Raw genomic sequence first — 19,899 nt, forward strand, 5'->3', positions numbered from 1 at the left:
GTTGTATCAAAGCATACAAAGGCTTGATACGCTGGGCATATTCCGGAATGTAAGTCCTCCCGAAATTCAGAAAGCCCAGAAGAGATTGTAATTTTTTCAGTGTTGTCGGAGAGCACAAATGTGCGCATTTCTCCAGGAAATGGGGTGCTAAACCCTTCCCTTCATGGTTAAGCTCGTAACCTAGAAACAACACCGTGTACTCTGCAATGTGCGACTTTGCAAAGTTAAATTTGTAACCCATGTCAGCAAAGTTACAAATTATGCTATTTACTCGACACAGATGCTCCCAAAGATCGTCGTCTGTGAGATAAATGTCATCCACATACGAACAAGCAGCTGGGTCGAAGCTCTCCAAAAGAGAGACTATGCGTGCGGAAAAAACTCCAGGACTGTTCTTGTAGCCCATTGGGAGTCGTTTAAACATTTTTTGCACACCGGCGCACGTAAAACTGGTCCATTGGGAACTTAGACCGTCTAATCTATGTGCATAAAAACCATTGGAAATGTCAAGCGTGGTTTTGAACCGTTTACGCTCAAGACTATTCACTAACGCAGAGCCGTGCGTATTCTGTACTGCACAGTTACGGCAATGCGAGTTCAAATGCCTATAATCCAAAACCAAACGATATGAGCCGTCCGGCTTGTTCACAGTAAAAAGGGGGTTATTCATCGGTGACACACACGTTTCAATTACACCTTGATATTCCAATTGTTCAAGGATAGCTGCGACTGAAGCTTTCGCTTCACGCCGTATGGGATATTGAGGTTGAGGCTGTGGCTGCGACTGTAAAGGAATCTCATGGCTTGGTGACAATTTATCCCAGCCACATTGATTGCGGTACACAGCCGGCGCAAGCGCCAGAGCCCACTCTTCTGCAAAATGCAGCGCCTCCACCCTCGGCACAGTGTGCGCGAAGCTGGGTAGGATTACCTCCTCCCCTCGCGGAGCTGCGAGAACAAAAGGTGGGGGCCAGTCAGCCTCCGAAAGTAAAATGTCATACGTAGACGAGAGATTTTCCCAAAATACCCCTTTTACAGTTCGCTGCATGTCACCTTCAATTAACAGGACAATTTCAAAAAGTCGTGGGAGCAACATGCGTATCTGCTGTTTCTATCACAACATAAATGTCAGTCGCTGTCACCTTCAACAGTGGACGGAGGGCCTCTCTCACTATGGTAATCTCTGCTGCGCTGTCTAGCAAGGTCAGAGCCCACGTCAGATTCCGAAGCCGCGTTCTCACTATCTTCGGAATAACGATGCGCGGTCAGGGCAGCGACTTTCTTCGTGGCAAACTGTGGTCTCTTGGGCGTAGAGCCTTCCTGCTGATCTCCACTGGTACGCAGGCGGGGCTGACCACGTCCTTGTTGGCCACCCCGGCCCTTGCCGCCCCCTCCACCACCGGTTGACGGAGCCAATGAGTCCTGAAAGGAACGAGGAGAGCGTTGGTCAGAAGCCTGAAACCTCTCAGGCGATTTAATCATCGCGCGGTCGCGCAAATCATAAACACGTTCCGACTGCGCTGGCAATGGAGACGCAGGAGCAGAAACCTGTGTTTGTTGTTGTTGTTGCTTACCCTGATTCTGCTTTTTAGGCCAATTCTGTTTTTTGGACTTTTGTTGACCACTAGTTTCCGATGTCTGACCCTGGGGCTGTTTCTTCTCCTTTTCAGGAAAAGATTTAACCCCCTTCGCATTGCGGCCCACCATTTTGTAAGCATTCACAATAATCTTTGCTAACTGTCGGGGTCGGTCGGCTTCGGGTACCAACGCTAATGCGTTAGCAACTTGAAAGTTCACTGCATCCCCCTTGACATTCGCAAGGATCAGATTGCAAACTACATCAAAGGAGCCACACAGGCGCATGCCCAATTCAACAGCCGCCTCCGGTCCGTGTTCGTCCTGAACACGTTTAAGGACCCCACCCAGATTGGTCACAGACGGGGAGCCATAGCACCTCGAAGAGACCGCTGCAAAAGTTTTTCCCCAGGTCTCACAGTCAGCAAGGTCAGGAGCCAGATCTTTCGCCAAACTCAGTGTAAGAATCCGGTGTTTATCACCAGGACTCGTATTGGGAAACACAGCTTCCAGCTGGCCGAATTTTTCAGCAAGCCAGAACGGAAAATCGTCCTTTTCCTGGGGCTTCTTACCCATCACGGAATTAACCATGACCGGGTTGATTTTCAGACCAGCATGTTCTGCTCGAAGCTGTGCGCCTCTAGGGGCCGCGTCCTGAACATTACGGCCAATGTAATGAACAAGCGCTCTAATCACTCCCACCGCGACTTCATGAAACCGCCGCAGATCAGCCACGTTACAAGTGGCTCGTTGAGGGTGAGGAGTAAATCCAGCCAAAGCGGGCCAAGGAGTACCCGGAATGGACAAAGGACCCAACCTCGGAGCGGTTAAAGCGTGTGGTAGGGCGCCACCAAACCAAACTCCATGCTGCCAAGCGTCAATAGGAACCTCCAGTGCTCTGTACGGAGCGTACGCAGCCGGTACATCTGAAGCAGTGTATGAGTGGAACACACCAGAATTAGCGTCCGCCGGCGGAAATGTCACCCACGAATAAAACAATTCGTATGGGTAAGCATTTTCCGCACTCACCACCAGAACCACAGCCAAGCCTTCCACAGGAACATCATACATCCGCAAATGGTCACGCACCGCAATGCGACTATGCTGCGGGATGTCCACGGCTTCAGCCATGTTAGCACAGGAACTAGAAAAAACAAATTATACTTTGTAGCACAACTGGGTAGTAATTCAAAGAAACCGTTTTAGATAGATTCAAGCTTGAAAAGGACCTATTTCAAAAATAGGTAGGTTTTTTTCCGACACTGCCGTTTTCCGGAAACGGGAATGTAGGCGTTAAGGTTTGAATGATATACTACTCGAGTGTCATGTTATAAGGCCAACCAACGTATGGGCGCCATGTCGCAGGGTTTCCGTTCTCTCACAGAACTGTGCACAGAGATCTAGAACCTGGGTGAGCCAGGGTGACCCACAACTCACCTATGTTTCAGAAATCCCCTTACCTAGCTAGCTACAGTATCGCATCGGTAGTATATACTTCCCAATGTCTTAGACAATCCAGAACATGAACTTAGAATACCTCAGGTATCGTGGAACACATGAACACTCTTTCGTTATATTATCATTACAAACCGAAACTGGGAGGCAATGAAAACACGTGCAAATTTGAAATGTTTATTTTTCAATGCAGCATTCTCAAACGCAGTATCTTGTATAATATCAACATACATATTATAATAATCAGAGTCAGCAGCATAGTCACTAATCCATAGTAAGCAAATTGTGATAACATATTATGATGCAAAATCTATAGAATTCTGTATCACCTATATTTCGCGCACCCTAATTAGCATATTATATTATATCTAAGAAGGTCTCATCTGGGCTCTTAGCTGGGCGGACCCATACCTCAAATTCTCAGTAGGAGGAGATCACATCAACAGCTACCAGCTCTCAGCATGTCCAGCATCAAGTGTATTTTCTCATTCCCTGTAACTGTATCTTGAACTCACGTAAAGCCCAAAGTTGGCACAAACATTATTTGTGTTATGACTAACGTAGTGCGAGGATCAGGCCTGCAGCATCCTTGTGTTAGAGTGTGCAGTTCTCAGTGTGCAGACAGTTGTACCAAGTGTTCCAGGCACGACTGATACCAGTACAATAATATATTATTCTCAAATAAATCACCTCTTTCGTCTAGGTTAAAAGCTGTAATAACAATTAGGTGTCGTGTGCAAACCGAAGCAGAAAGAAAATATGGCGTTTAAACATTTAATAAGCACATGCTAACTTAACACAATATATAGAAACGTAATAACCATATGACACTATAACCTATGGTTTTTTCAGTGAATTTTCAAGGTTTTGTAAATGCAAATTCCTAACTATATATGGTCTATAACCTATGGTTTTTTCTGTGAATTTCATTGGTTTTTTAAAAGCTAATATCTATAGCTGTAAAATATATTCTTTATTACGTGACGTATCACGTAGCCCGTGAGACGCCTCATGATGCATCGCATAACCGTGACGTATCTTCTCTGCAGCGCAAACCAAACCCAAAACGTAAGCGCGCCAGAGCACGCTTAAAGATATATATTTATTTTTTTAACCTTAATTAGACAAAATCCACACGTGCACATATCACAAACGTTCAAAAAACACAATATGTCGGACTCCCGTTACGCTGCCGGTTAGCTGCCCGGTTAACGTACCGGGAAGCACCTTTACCGCAAAAAATTGCATTTTTTTTTTCTTTTGCCCCGCAGGGAACTTTAATAACCCCCTCATCAATCCTAGGGGTTCAGGAGGGGTCTGCCTTACCCCTTTCATTCATTTACACCTTTTTTTTTTTCCACCTCTTGTCTCTCGATCCCACAGAGAGACAAGATGGCGGCCGCTCCAGACTGTTTACAATGTTAACAGCCAATCAGCTTCTCCTCAGACTCCCGTTACACTGCCGGTTAGCTTCCCGGTTAGCTGCCCGGTTAGCTGCCCGGTTCGCTGCCCGGTTCGCGTACCAAGACGCGTCTCTACGGCGAAAAAATCTGATTTTTTTTTTTTTTGGCCCCGCGTGGCTCTATAGTATTCCCCTCATCAATCCTAGGGGGTCAGAAGGGGTCTACCTCGCCCCCTTTCCTTCATTTCCCCCTTTGTTTTGGCCTCCTCTTGTCTCTCGATCCTACCGAGAGACAAGATGGCGGCCGCTCCTGACTGTTTACAATGTTGACAGCCAATCAGCTACTCCTCAGACTCCTGTTACACTGCCGGTTAGCTTCCCGGTTAGCTGCCCGGTTCGCTGCCCGGTTCGCGTACCAAGACGCGTCTCTACGGCGAAAAAATCGGAATTTTTTTTTTTTTTTTGGGCCCCGCGTGGCTCTATAATATCCCCCTCATCAATCCTAGGGGGTCAGAAGGGGTCTACCTCGCCCCCTTTCCTTCATTTCCCCCTTTGTTTTGGCCTCCTCTTGTCTCTCGATCCTACCGAGAGACAAGATGGCGGCCGCTCCGGACTGTTTAGAATGTTGACAGACACCGGAGAGCCAATCAGCTTCGCATCGCAAAGTTCCGTTACGCGAAAAGTACGCGAACCGGAGCGCTGCCCGGAGCGCTGTTACAGATATATATATCTTATTTTGAACGTTAATTTCTCAAAATCCACTGAAGCACATATATTGAGACCTAGCAAAGGCACATCGGGCTAACAGTCCCTACAATTTTGCCAAGTTTCGTGCAAATCCATTCAGCCGTTCGAGCTAAAAGTGAGGCCAACCGCCCTATGGAAAAATGAATGGGAAAAACGCGTTTTGGGACCCCCCTTTTTTCTCGGCCCCCCCTTGACGACCCCCCCCAAATTTTCAGGGGCTGCTCAGAAACAAAATGTGCCATTTTCCTGAAAATTTCAGCCAATTCCGCCCACAAACGCCAAAGTTATTAGACATAGAATTTTCAAAAGTTCCATAGAGAAAAAATCCTAACTATATATACCTACTGGCTATCGCCAGTAGGTAATATATATATATATATATATATATATATATATATATATATATATATATATATATATATATATATGAAACTCCAAACTTGCCTTGGAAGTGCCTGGTAGCACTGACAGGTACGCAAACTGCAAGAAATGTGGCCGAAGTCAGTCTATTAAATTTTCAAACAGTTTATTTCATTCGTGGTACAAGCCCTCAGACGCGTTTCGGACGTGAAGTCCTTGCTCACTGATAGAAAGTGGAAGGGCTACCACTGTGATATAGGGCAACTCCCCGCAAAAAGCGCGCCATTACCTGGTCATTGACATCGACACAGGACTGTCTTTAAACAAGGGATCATAGTGAGAATACCAATACGGACGTAATTTTGGAACACGCAAATCTCTTGTAAGGAACAGTATTGAATACATTTATACACAAGCTTGCATTCGATAATAAATACTTTCGGGATTATTTACATTTCAAGGAAAGCAAAATATGTTGCTGTTGTATAGAAGCCAAATGCTTAAATTATTACCGTACAAATACCATATTTACAAGTGTGCTGATACTGTGCAAAATGCTTAAATTATTACCTCCAGCCAGACCACCCCTACTCAGCACCTGCAGTCACGATAGGCCCCGGGGGCTGTGAGGTCTGTACCACCCCCCACGCAGGTGTGCCCCGCAAGGGACTCCCACGGCCTCACCACAGGCACTGCAACACCGGCAGCACACCAGCCAGCATGAGGAGTACCTGGTCTTCATGCCTGCATTGCCCACTATGAAGTAGCAGTGCCAGTGAGTACACCGCAGATAGCGAACCAGCACGAGGGGCACCCTGCTCACAGTCACACTTGCCGTACTGCAAGGCCATAAGCATCAGCGAGCTGCACCGGGGTGCACACCCAGCATCTTCGGCCCCACAGCAAAGCGCACCGACTTCCAAGCCGCCTGCAAAAGGTGCGTACAGACCTTCTCCTTAACCAACCCAGTCCCCTTCCTACCGAAACCAGGGGAACCAGTCATGAAATGGGCCAATTGGAAGCAGTATTTCCTGAACTACCTCTCAGCGCTGGAAGATGAAGGGGGAGGGGGCATTCTCCAGTGAGCGCCGGAAAAAAATCCTTCTGCATAATCTGGGACCAGAAGGCCTGCACGTCTATGAAAACATGGTGAAGAACCCTAGGGCTCCTACTGAGGATGGCATCTTCCAACATGCCTTAGAAGACTCAGACAACCAATATCAGCCAGTAATTTGCACAGCCATCGACTGGTACAATTTTTTCCAACGCAAACAGATCGAGTCAGAAACAGTGGAGGACTATGTAGCAGCCATCTAGAAGCTGGCCATTTACTGTAAGTTTGGGACCCTGCACGATGATCTCATAAGAGACAAAATCATAATGCACACTACCCACTTAAGCGTTGAGGAGAAGCTCTGGGTCAATGGCGAAGTGTCCCTCCCGGAGATCATCGCAATCAAGAGACCGGAGTTGTTCAAACCGTGCGCACTCGCCGCCAAGAAAGAACATGTCCCAACAGCCCACAGTGTGCAAGGTGACAATACGGATGGTCCTGAACACGAAACCTACGGCCAACCCAGGCTCAGCCTCCAGCAGGCAATCTATGCCCAAATGCAAGGGACCCAGCGGCACTCCGGCAGACAAGCAAGGAACCTGGTACAAATGCAGCAGCCAATCTCAGATGGCGAACGATAGAAAGTGCCCAGCGTTCCATGCCAAATGCTCCTTCTGCGACCTCACTGGATATTTCAGCAAAGTCTGCAGACGGAAGCCTAGAAGCGCTGCAATCAAATATGTTCAAGATGACTCCGACGACCAAGACGGGGCAGACCAGTCCGACCAGGATTGCATCCTTTGCATCGAAGATCAAATCCTGGGCATTGGCCGTGTCACCAAGAAAAAGCCATCCTGCATGCTAGTAATTGGGGGCATCCAGGTAGCCATGGTACCCGTCTCAGCCTCTCCCTACACGATCATCCAAAAACAGCTATGAGACAAAGACTTTGACCACGTAGTGGGGGACCACCTTCATCCCACTGACGTCCACCCAGTTACATACACTGGAGAGAGGATCCTAATGGTGGAGTTCCGGTGGCTCCTGTTTGAGTACAAAGGCAGGCACACAACAGCAAAGTTGTACGTCGCGCAGAAAGGCCCATCCGTCCTTGGGTGGGCAGACCAGGGTACGCTGGGCATACAACTTAACCCAGGCAGCGACAGACAAATGCTCTTGATGAATGATCCATCCACGCCAGCCTCGTTGAAAGTGGAGTTCCCTGCAGTTTTCAGTGATCACATCAGGAAGATGTCTAAGTTCACCCACAAGATCATGCTCAAAGAAGGAGCTGTGCCAGTCTTCCACAAAGTAAGGAATATCCCGTTTAACTGCCGATAGAACTGAAACGGTTGAAAGACAATGACATCATTGAACCAATAGAATACACTGAATGGCTTGCTCCCATGGTGGTGGCGCACAAGCAGAGCGGGAAGATATGTCTTTTCATTGATCTCCGAGAACTCAATAAAAACATCATCGTGGATAAGTTTCCGTTGCCCAAAATAAACGAACTACTGGCACAGACCAAGGGGGTCAAATGGTTCTCCACCATCTACCTCAAAGCTGCATACCACCAATTGTCACTTCACCCGTCGTGCAGAAAGCTCACCTCTTCCATCATGCCCTTCGGCTGCTATATGTTCCGACTGTTGCCCTTTGGTCTCGCATCCGCATCGGCCTTCTTCCAAAAACTCATGCACACCCTTTTCAAAGACGTCCACAGAGTCCTCTACTTCCAGGACAACATCCCCGTCATGGGGAAGACCAAGGTCGAACACGACGACATTCTGCCCACCGTACTGCACATACTGGTGGCCAACGGTCTCACTGCGGAACTTGAGAAGTTCAAGTTTGGCTTACGTAAAGTGACCTATCTGGGACACAAGATCAGTGACACAGGCATCTCTCCAAAAATGGCAAATGTGCAAGCCATCATGTCCACACCCTTCCCTAAAAGCAAAGATGATGTTCACTTGTTCCTCGGGCTGGTGGAGTTTTATAGCAAATTTGTCAGGAACTTCGTGACCAAAACGCACAGCTTACGTCAACTGCTGAAAGAAAGAACGCCTTTTCCTGGTCCGCAGAGTCGGAGGCGGAATTCTCTGCCATCAAAAGAGACATTTGCGGAGTGACTCCTTTACAGAGATTTGACGGCGCTGAACCCAGAATCCTGACCATGGACGCCAGTGACAACGGGTTGGGAGCAGCGGATGGTACAGAGACCACTGTGGGGCTTGCCTCGAAATCCCTCACCCCCAGTGAGGAGAAGGAACTGCTAGCATCCATTTGGGCGATGGAAAAATTCCGACAATATCTATGGGGATCAAGATTCATGTTCCGCACAGACCACAAACCCCTAATCAAAGTTCTCACATCCAGCCGCAATGTGACAGCCACCCCACGCATTGCGAAAATGATACTGTGTCTCTTGGACTTCGTGTACAACGTTGAATACATCCCGGGTCCTAAGAACAGGGTGGCAGACTTCCTAAGCAGGGCAGTGACCATGGAAGGAGCAGTCACACAGTCGGACTGGGACGAGTACAGTGTTGCATTCATGACAGATCACGAACACACCATCAGTGCCCAGGACTGGGAAGAAGCCTATGCGCAGGCCACAGAACTCTCACAGGTCAAACTGTATGTCACGCACGGCTGGCCAGAGAAGAAGCACACAAAGGATAACTTCAAGAAATACTGGGAGATACGCGCCAAACTCTCCATTAGCGATGACTCTGTATTTCAGCAGCGAGGCAACAAAGTTGTGCCCCAAAAGGGTTGATAGATCGCATACTCCACATCACTCTCAAAGGCCACCTGGGCATCGTAAAAGTGAAAAGAAGAATGAAACTATTGTACTGGTGGCTAGCCATGGACAACCAAGTGGAGAGATTCGTGAGAGCATGCGAGCATTGCGCCATAGCTAACAAAACACACACCACCATGAGACCCCCATTGACATTGTAGGCCCTATCCTGGATTCCTGGGGCACGCCCAAACACCTCATCGTCTTAGTGGACCGATACTCGAAGTGGCCTGAGGTCGAAATCTGCGAATCAGTAGACTTTGACACCGTCGTTGCCTTCCTCACCAACATCTTTCTGAGGGAAGGCATTCCCAAAACTATCACCAGAGACAACGGCCCCCAGTTCACTTCGGCCAAATGGACAGCTTTCACCAACTGAAATGGTATCCAGACTAAACACACCCCAGTCTATCATCCAGCAGGCAACGGCCAGGTGGCAGGCTTTAACCGGGTGATCATGGGCTCGGTCCAGGCAGCCATCAGTGCCGGAAAGAACTGGGAGACCTAAGTCAAGAGCACAGTGTGGGCATATCGCATATCGCATCACGCCCACCCTCACAGGCTACAGCCCATTTAAAATCTTGAGAGGCAGAGAACCTTTTACAAGAGACAATACAGCCTAGACGAACATGCGACTATCGTTCAGAGCAACATTGAGAAAGGCCAATGCATCTATAAAGCAAATTATGATATGAGGCACAACATGCGTGACGTTACGCTGATGGAGGGTGACTGGGTCAGAGTCAAACGGGGCCACTAAGGCCAAAAAGGAGACAGCAAATTCAGTGAGCCCCTACGAGTGGTGGATCTGTATACACGATCAACCTTGTTGAGCGACGGCAAGGTTTGGTCACAATCCAGAATGGCCAAGTGCAACAAAATTCTTCATTGGGGCACGGACAGTAGTAACACCTACGCCAGCTATCTGGAAGAAGGGAACATCGCCACAGGGACAGAAGCACCAACCACAGAAACGGTGAGAGAGCACGTGGAGATTGCCAACAGGAGTGGGACCGGCACCCCTGCAAATGCTGAAGGACAGACAACCAAGCGGCAATCACCGCGTCTGCCCAGCCAGGACATAGACTGTGCAGGTACCTCGCATGAGACATCCATTACCCAAGATAGAGGCCAGGAGGAGAGTACGAGAACGGCCGGATCCAGTGGAGGAAGAGAGCCAGGGATCCGAGCACCCGTCACGCACACCCGGAAGGGCCGTACAGTGAAGCTTCCGAAACGGTTCAATGAATTTCACCTGTGAATCTCTCTCTCTCTCACTCTCTTTCTCTCTCTCTTTCGCCTCTCCAGTTACAGTTCATATTATCATTGTTGTTAAGGGGGAAGATGTGTAGTGTCGAGGTCTAGCCTTCCTCCATCACGTGACTCCCGCAAAGCTTGCTGGGAGTGACATGACGCGGGTGGCCATTTTCTGATTGCGGTGCAAACGTAATAGGTCGGCTCTCCCTAAGAAGGAATAAAGAAGTTGAATGCATGCACCTGTCCTGTCCTCATTACAGGGGGGGGGGGCAACTACGAATACCAAACATCCCAGCTTCCGATAAAAAAAATATATATATTTTGTATGTAGAAGAAAGTCATAAAGTGGAAGTGAATTGGAATTCAACGGATCGGTGGGATGTTATATTTTAATAAAACATCTTTTTGTTTACCTTACTTACATTATTATGTGCTTTATTATGAAACATTTTGCAGTTTTTTTGAGAGTATATTCTAACATTCTCCCTTGTTCGCAGATAATTCCCAAAAGTTTGGAGCATTCAGTTTATACCATCTTGAAGAAGCTACAAATGGATGGCCAATTTGTGAAATCCACCCCGCGGTTTCTTTACCTCCGATGATCTCTCTTTCCTGTTTTACCATACCAATTCAAGTTTTGGTTCATGATTCAACTGAGAACTTATTTCCACATTTCAAAGAGGCAGACTATACTGTGCACCTGCCTATTATAGCCTAGCTGTATTCTGTTCCAGAACAATCCCTATTGTGTTGTAATAATTTAAAGTGACTGTGTGGAGTTTGCATTTAAAAATTCCTGTATAATGCTAGACTCTGTGCCTTTAATGAAATTCAGATTCTCCTGGCATAGTAATTAGGAGAATTGCTATTCTGTCCAGGCAGGGATCTCCGCCTCAAGGTAGGTGGATATCTCCTCCCACTGAGATAGTCATACGGAACCCTACCTCTGCAAACAGAGATATCATTTTTGTCTTTGTATGCAACATACACGAGGGATAGAGTGGCACAGAGATCAGAAAATAAACAACATATTCCTTTAGCCATTTGAGGTGGCATTTAAAATTTAAGGAGGATTGATTCATAAGGCTCCTGCTCCAAGTCAACTGCTGTTTAGGTCAACTCAAATCTAAGCAAGCAGGGACTTGACTCCTATCCTAGTCACACAGAGCCCACGTGTAAGTCCTGGACATCTACAAGTGGTGTCGATTTCCAGGAAAGTTCCAGGTAACGCTAAACATAAAAAAGGTGGAATTTTGGGGATGCCCACAAAAGTTTATGATTATTTTTCTCTTGAGACCCCTTGCACCCCTATTCCCTGCCCCAGCACTCATTTACTCAAAGGAAAGGCCTGAGTAGAATAAGAATTTTCCACAACAGCAAGAAAGCCACTCGTATTTTCCATGCGGCATCCTTGTTCTTCCTGTTGTGTGTTCACAGCTCTACCTGCCATCAGAAACCGTGCTCATGATTCTCTGTGTGCTAAAGTAGTGCGCGATGGCTGCTAGTTCACAGTGCAAAGCATTCTTTCACCCTATACCTCAGGGTACCTGAGCACAGGGATTGCACCTTCAGAACTTCACATATTACCTTGAGGTGGTATTCTACGAACTCAGCGAGAGGCACCACGTCCTCCAAGCTGCAAGCACTGTTTATGTTGGCTCCATGCCAATATTTAATTTTCCTCCCGAGATTAGATTACCTTCTGCAATCAATATAAGCGTGGTTCTCAATTGAAATCCGAGCCACCGACAGTTTGCACAGCATCGAGAAATCTGCCTGAGTGCTCCGGACAGAATACTTTTCAAATGGACTAGTGGAAATCTTGGATTTATTGAACCGCGACTCCATTATCTACAGGGGAGAGAAGAGGTAAGATGTTTAAGTTTGTTGCTCTTTGTAAGCACGAGAGGGATATTGTGATATATGTCGTGGCAGGCTGGGGCTTTGAAGCTGGGTATCCAGAAAAATGAAAAGTACTAATTCTAAGAGGACTTTAGTTGAATGGCAAAGGGACGTATGTAACGTTCGTTTACGTGTGTTGGTATGCTGTTACAGTATGATATTAATTGTCGTGGTATGTTATGGTATGTTGTATTTACTATATGTTATGATATGTAATATTATGCCATGATATGTTATAAGTATGTTATGGTATGTTATACTATGATATGACTTGTCATTGTATGCCGGGATGTAGCTACCAATGGTTCACCTAGTGCAGTGGCACCGGGGCCCGTAGCCCGAGGGGGTCTATTGAATCCTGACATTTTCTTGTATTTTACTCCCCCAACAGCAGTCAAGGGGGTCAGTTTGCTTGCTCCCAACAGGGCCCAATGGCATCGCTGCCACACCACTGATTATATACTGTGCTATTTCATGCTATATTACGTCATATTGCAGTGCTTTTATATGGTTGAATGCCCAGAAGGTGGGGAGGGATTCTTCCACCAAACTAATCAACTAAATTGCATTGGATTCAACAGGCTGGATGGAGATCCCTGCCTCACAAAACAGGCGATTTATATTTTCACCTGCCGGCACCTATTATACCAACTACAGCCAGCCGATCATTTGAACAACAAAACAAACAAGATGATGGACGGAATGTTGCACAATAACAGAACATTCACCCCCAGTCACAGATCTGGGTTTAATCCATCGTTATTTTTTTTTTATTTTTTTTTGACTGTTTATTTCCGTAATTTTTTATTGAGTAGTAAAAAATATATATTTACATGGAGCACGGGATATACACTAGCGGAAGATTGCTCACTAAGCCACCCCCAGTTCAAACATGGCCATGTGCAAATCAGTCGTGACTCTGTGCCTCATGGGAACAGTCCTGCCCGAACTGCCAAGCCATGTCTTCCCTGGACCAGAATCAAGCATCCTAGGACCGGTTTCTGGCTATCAGCCGTCTTCAGCCAGGATAGCTTGACTCCAGTGTCATTGGAACAAGCTCTAGTCCCCAATCGCCTCAAACAGTCATGTGAACCCTGTTAATAAAGAAGCCATCACTGGCTTCGCTTAGAAGCCCTTGATTGCCCCTTTTTGACCACAGGATTGTAAAAAATACAGTGGCAAAGCAGATGTAGGAGTACCTGGGATAAAGGTAATCATTTTTCAAGCCGAAGGGAAAACAGATTGTTCCTATGTCGCTTCTGAGTCTAATTGCCAGGTAGATATCAGGTGCAAATTAAGTATCTTTAATAACTGGTACAGGGGTTCCTTAATGATTGGGAGCCCAATAGGCACTCAAGTTGGAGCTGTACAACCTAAATGGGAAATAACTTGAATTAATCATGATATCGCCCGGTCCAAGGGTTCACAAACCCAAATGTCATTAAATTTGCACTTGCGTTACGCGGCAGGTTTTACTTGCCACAAATCTATGGGAAAAAAGTCCTTCTCGTTCACCGTCTGCACCTAAAGAGTTTCGAGCGCAAACATCATTTTGCACATAAAACAAGCATTCAATCTAATTATTGTCAGGGCCTAAGAGAAAGGGGGCAATAGTTGTTTATGCTGAACAAGGATTGTACTACTGATTATAAAGCAGAGGAAAATCATCATACAATAATATTGTAGATAAAAAAAAGCGAGGACCACAACATCGAAAGGTAAGGGATTATGGAGGAAACATAAATAATAATCATTTATTTATTATTTATTTTTACATTTGTATGGCGCACAGCTACCCAAAAAGGGTTTCCCGGCGCCGATGACTTGTCGATGTACAGTAGCAAGAGGTGAAGGGCACTCTACTTATTTCTGGAAGAGCCAGGTCTTTATGTACTTTCTGAATTTGGCATAATGTTCTTCCTTACGGATATGGGGGGGGAGTTTGTTCCACAGAGAAGGTCCTAGGACATAGAAGGATCTACCTCCCATTCTTGCTAATTTGAGTCTCGGGGTCGAAAAGTTTGCTGCGGTCTGAGAGCGCAGTTCTTGGCCCGGGATGTAAGGGATCACTAGGGATTGTAGATACTTGGGTGCAGTGCCGAATTTAATCCTAAACATGTAGCTCAGGGCTTTGAACGTAATGCGGTTTTCTACCCTGAGCCAATGTAGGTCGTGCAGATGTTTCGTTACACTGGCAGTTTTTGGAATTTGGCAAAGTAGTCTTGCCGCCGAGTTTTGTACCAGTTGTAAACGTTTGATGACTGCTTGATTTGAGCCCAGATAGAGAATGTTGCCGTAGTCAAGCCGGGATGTAATGAGTGTGTTGACTACGGTCTTTTGCGTTGCAAGGGGCAGCATCCATAGGATTTTTTTCAGACATCTCAGGATGGTGAAACAAAGGCCGGCCACTTTATTTGCTTGTTGTTTCATCGAGAGGGCATTGTCGATGATGACCCCCAGATTTCTTACATGGGTAGCAGGGGTGGGGATACTGCCAAGCTCAGAGGGCCAATGCGCGGTGGTCCATAAATTTTTATTTTTCCCCAGAATGAGGATTTCGGTTTTTGTCACCGTTTAACTTCAGTTGGTTTTTGGACATCCAGCTGAAGATATTTTGAAGCCCTTGTTGGAGAATGGACGGAGCCATGGGATTAGACTCTGACAGTGAGAAGACGATTTGTGAATTGTCTGCGTAAGTCATGAGAGTAAGTCCCAAGCTGTCAGCTAAATCAGCCAAAGGTCTGAGGTAGAGATTAAAAAACAAAGGGCTCAGAATGGATCCCTGTGGTACAACATGTGGGGTTCTAACTGTGTCAGAACGGGCAATAGAGGATGTGATCTGGAATGTTCTCTGGATCATAATATTAGAAACTTTATTTGAATATAAAATACCATAAAAGTATAGGTAAAAAGATACCAGCAGCACTACAGGTTATTATAAAATAGCAAGCATAAAAACAGTGAGTAAATAAAAACTTCCAAATTGCATTAGCAGACTTCAATGGCATACATGCGTTAAAAAAAAGGCAAAATAAGAACAGCAACCGTGTCAACATTAGTATTTGGGCAAAAGAGGAACAAAAGGGCTCAACGATAGCTGCGTTGTACTGATGGATACAATCAAATGGTCGACAGCTAGCAGCAGAATGTAGGAAAGTGCAGTTAAATGTAACCAACTTTAGCAGCATATAATAGAGTGCAGTTTAATGTAAAGTATATGCCTTTAAGATAAAACCATTGACCAGCCCTTCTAGTTGTTAAGTAAAATAACGGTATGCATAGCGTATGAGGGTTGTAAGGCCTATATTTAAGACTGTATTTTCTGGATTCAGAGCTGCAATTACTGCCTGCCTGCAGGTCCGGGTTCCCAGCCTGTTCCACTGGACTTTCAGTTTTCTTCTGGGCTGTGGCGCAATTGCGGGGCAGAGACAGACTACATGCTCTAAGCTTTCAGCCACCTTACCACACCCCCTGCACATTACATCCTCTGACGAATGACGCCAGTGAGGTAAATCCTTTAGAAATTGACAGTCACCCGGTCTAAGAGCCAAGAAAATAAGCTTTAACCCTTTCGATGCTCATGACGAGCTCAGCTCGTCATGATGCACAGTTGAGCTGTGCTGATGACGAGCTGAGCTCGTCATGAATAAAGAAGAATAGCAATTTTCAGCACAGGAGGGGGAAAACGCCTAGCAGCCAAGGTGTTAAGTACAAGGGGTAAGTGCAAGACAGGTAGTGGAGGGGTGTGGCCAGCCCATAGGAGGACATTATTGCCCATGCATGTTTGTATTTAGCGAATTGAGCTTTATCAGCAATTCGAGACCTTAGTCAAATATGTTTCTTGATGCTGATTTTAAAAACGGCCTTACTAGGGTTGAGATCCCATAGTTCACCCACGGATAGTTGTTTAACTGCCTCTTTGAAAAAACAACCATAAGACCCCCCTGAATTTGTCAGAGTAATATCTGACCAAAGTAGTGGCTCTAGGGTACCTGGCTCTGCTTGTCTTAGTTTGTGGCACAGATTCAAATAGGAGCCAGTGTTTGAGAATTCATAGTTTAATCGGCCCGATTCTAATCTGATCTGTGCTGCAGAGGCAGATTTAGGCATATAGAGGTTTTTTTAAATACATTTTGGTACATGTTGGTTTAGATTAACATTTAATTTTCCCCTAAATATTTCAATACCATACAACAGTTTTGGCCCGATTTTTGCTCTCATGACTTCCAGTAAGGGTGATAGACTCGGACCGGACAGTTTTTATGAGAGCTTCAAGAAAGTTACCTGAAGGTTCATGGCTTTTAGTGATATTTCGCTACGTTGTTTAGCAAAGGAACCCCTGGAGTCAAAATTGACCCCTAAGTATTTATATGTTTTTCCGATTGTGAGGTTCATGTTATTGTATTGCCATCCACCTCCATGGTAGCGTTTTCTGCCAAAGATTACCACTTGGGTTTTCTTTAGGTTTACCTCTAAGGAATTCATAGTGGTGTAACTGTGCAATTTGATCAGTAACCTTTGCAGACCTTCCCGAGTGAGATTAAAAAGGGCCAGGTCATCTGCATATTAGAGGTTGCTTATTGACACGCCACCGATCTTGGGTGGGTGGCTGGTAAGTCTGCTATAAACAAATTAAAAAGTAGTGGGGCCAGCACACATCCCTGTTTGACGCCTCTGGTTGTCCTGATTTTCCGAGAGAGATGTGTGCCAGACCCCAGATTCACTTGTATCCATGTGCCTGAGTGTAATTGGATTATGACCTCAAGAAGTTTGGCTGGGATCCCCCATTTTTTTTACTTTACCCATAGTGCAGCCCTGGGGACCTGGTCAAAGGCGGCTTTGAAGTCTACAAAGCAGCAAAACACAGCCCTAGATGTGATAAGTGCTTTGTCAATGATTATAGACAGTGTCAATAAGTTAGTCATAGTGCCCGAACTTGTAGTGAAGCCTGTTTAATTCTTTGGGATCAATTTGTTCAGCTTTGCCCAGGAGCTAAGTTCCTCCAGTAAAATGCATGCATAGTGTTTTGTCTCAATGTCTAAAAGGGCGATTAGTCGGTAGTTGTTTGGAGAGGCATGCAACCCTGACTTATAAATGGGATGGATTATCACGCCGCGCCAGTAGTCCGGTATGATTGAGTTACTAAGTGCACAGTTAAAAAGATTCTTTAAGTAACCCAACCAGAGAGTTATATTTGATTTAAAAAGGATTTGTGGTAGGCCATTTGTGCCAGGTGCTCCATCAGATCTTGCTTTTAGTAGCGCTTTAGTAACCCTTTCTTCAGGAATCATTAAGTCTTCCCTCGGAAATTCCAAAGATTCAGTGGGGGTGCTCCATTTGTTGATTGGATTTTCTTTTGTCAGGTCCGAAACACAAATGTCAATGGGGGCTGTTCCATTTGTAGCCCTAAAATGGTTGGTCAAAAAGGCAGCCCAGTCAGCTTCTGAGATGTTTGCGCTCCCGGAGGTGGTGGAGCTCAAGTTTTGGCGATGGATTAAAGCCCAGAATTTTCTTGAGTTACGGTTTTACTCTCCCATAATAATTTGCACCAGAATTGATCCAGATGAAGTTGTTTGTCTTTTTGTTGAGCCAACCTAAATGCCTTTTGTATAGTTTTATACGTATTCAGGTGCTCGGTGTTCTTTGGACATTTTTTAAAGGTGCGCAGGGCTTTGTTTCTCATTTTCTTTAATGCCATAGTTTGGCTTGAAAACAAAAACTGAGTGCCAATGTAAACCTTATGGAAATGCTGTTTGGACGGAAAAAGGCTTATCAAATGGGAGCAGAAAATGGGCCATGTTTCAGTGGGAGGGGCCGTCAAGTCAGGGCCACCTGCTGTAAAGGTCACACATTCCTTCATTACGTGTATGGAAATGTCGTCGCTCCATCTGAGACGTTTTAAGTTTTAAGTGTAGGATCCTATACATGTAGATGAGGCAGTGATGTGATAGCTTGGTTTTACATTAAGAATGACAACTTGTGGGCGATGGTCGCTTTCTGTTCAAAGGGTGAATGCTGTAATTGCCCAAGTGTTGGAACAGGGCTGCATTGCAAATGGTGTAGTCAAGATTGGATTGTTTGCGACCGTTTGTCCAGGTCCACTTTGGTGGAATGTCATTCAAAGATCTCCCATTCATTACCAAAAGCCAGCACTATAAAGTTGCAACACGCAGAGCTCTCCCAGGCCACAATATGCTTTATTTGGTGGTTTGGACTGTGCCTCTATTTCTGATGAAGTGAATGAAGCAAGCCCTTCAAAATCAGCAGGGTTTCCCTGGAAGAGGTCAGTGTTGTAGTCTCCGGTGATCATACAATCAGAGTGGGGGTAGTCAGCGGCCAAGTCACACACGATTTTAATTAGACGTGTTGGATGCTCCTTTTTTGAACATGTGCATGGATTGATGTAGAAGTTTAATAGAAGGAGCGAACGATGTTTACTCCATGAGCTGATTTTGACTCAGAGTAACCAGTCCTCCTCAAAGTTCAATTGCTAGATTGGGCCTTTTAGGTTGTTTGAGACATAAATCGACAGACCCCCTTTCGGATGGCCATGGGTGCAGTCTCTAATTGCAGGTTTCCAGTATTCCATGAATCCCGTCACCTGGCAATTTCGAGTAGCCCATGTTTCTCGAAGGGCTATTAAGTCATGCCGAAATGTAAAATTGTGCGTCTCTAGGTTGGCTGTTTTCTGGTGGAGACCACTAATGTTCCATGAACACAATGTGAAAGGTGGCTGCGACTCAAGGTTTCAGAGAATTGTAAGCGGTGGTAGTTGTGGCCTTTGTTGATCCAAGTCATTGCGGTTTGAAGGTGCCAGGGGGTTTCCCAGTGGTCAGTCTGCTGTCTTTCGAGACAGGGCGGCCGGAAGCCATCCCCAGTCTGGGGTTTTTTCAGTGATAGGGGCTTTGTCCCATAGGTTTTCAGTCAATTGAGATGTGCCAATGGCATTTTTTAGAATTGAATATGGCCTATTTTTTGCACCCGAAGATCTTGTCAATGTGGCTGGGGACTGTGATAGCGCCGTGGGGTAGCCTGGAGTAGAATAAGGCTGGATTTTAATTCCCCATTGCTGAAAGGTGTCCTTTTGGGCTAAGAATAATCGTGCCCATGTATCAGATCTAAATGACATCAGAGTAGGCTCAGAGCACTGAGATCCTCTTGGTGGCAAAAATTCGATGGACTCTATTACGTCTGAAGTCAGTGTCTCAAAACCCGGGGCACCGTTTACCAATTTGTTTATGTTTGATCTGTTTAAGATGTCGTGCCGTCCTTTTGATATGTATTCAGGGACAAGAAGTATTTTGGAGTGTGGAAGGTCACATTTGGCACTCTGAGTGC

At 45.8% G+C, this 19,899-nt stretch overlaps 1 protein-coding gene across 4 annotated transcripts in view; it reads left to right on the plus strand.

The window, feature by feature from the left end:
• The window catches only part of KCNE2 (potassium voltage-gated channel subfamily E regulatory subunit 2), a 159,282-nt gene that overhangs the window by 53,845 nt on the left and 85,538 nt on the right, over window positions 1–19,899 (plus strand). For 3 of the 4 annotated variants that reach the window (XM_086935356.1, XM_086935359.1, XM_086935358.1), the window contains exon 2: window positions 11,157–12,528. The exons of the other annotated variant lie outside the window; for it this stretch is intronic. The gene's annotated coding sequence lies outside the window, so the exon portion shown is untranslated. The remainder of the gene's footprint in view (window positions 1–11,156; window positions 12,529–19,899) is intronic. 4 annotated transcript variants of the gene reach the window in all.

This window comes from Lissotriton vulgaris, chromosome 8 (assembly GCF_964263255.1).
Source record: "Lissotriton vulgaris chromosome 8, aLisVul1.2, whole genome shotgun sequence".
In the NCBI taxonomy this organism is placed as follows: Eukaryota; Metazoa; Chordata; class Amphibia; order Caudata; family Salamandridae; genus Lissotriton; species Lissotriton vulgaris.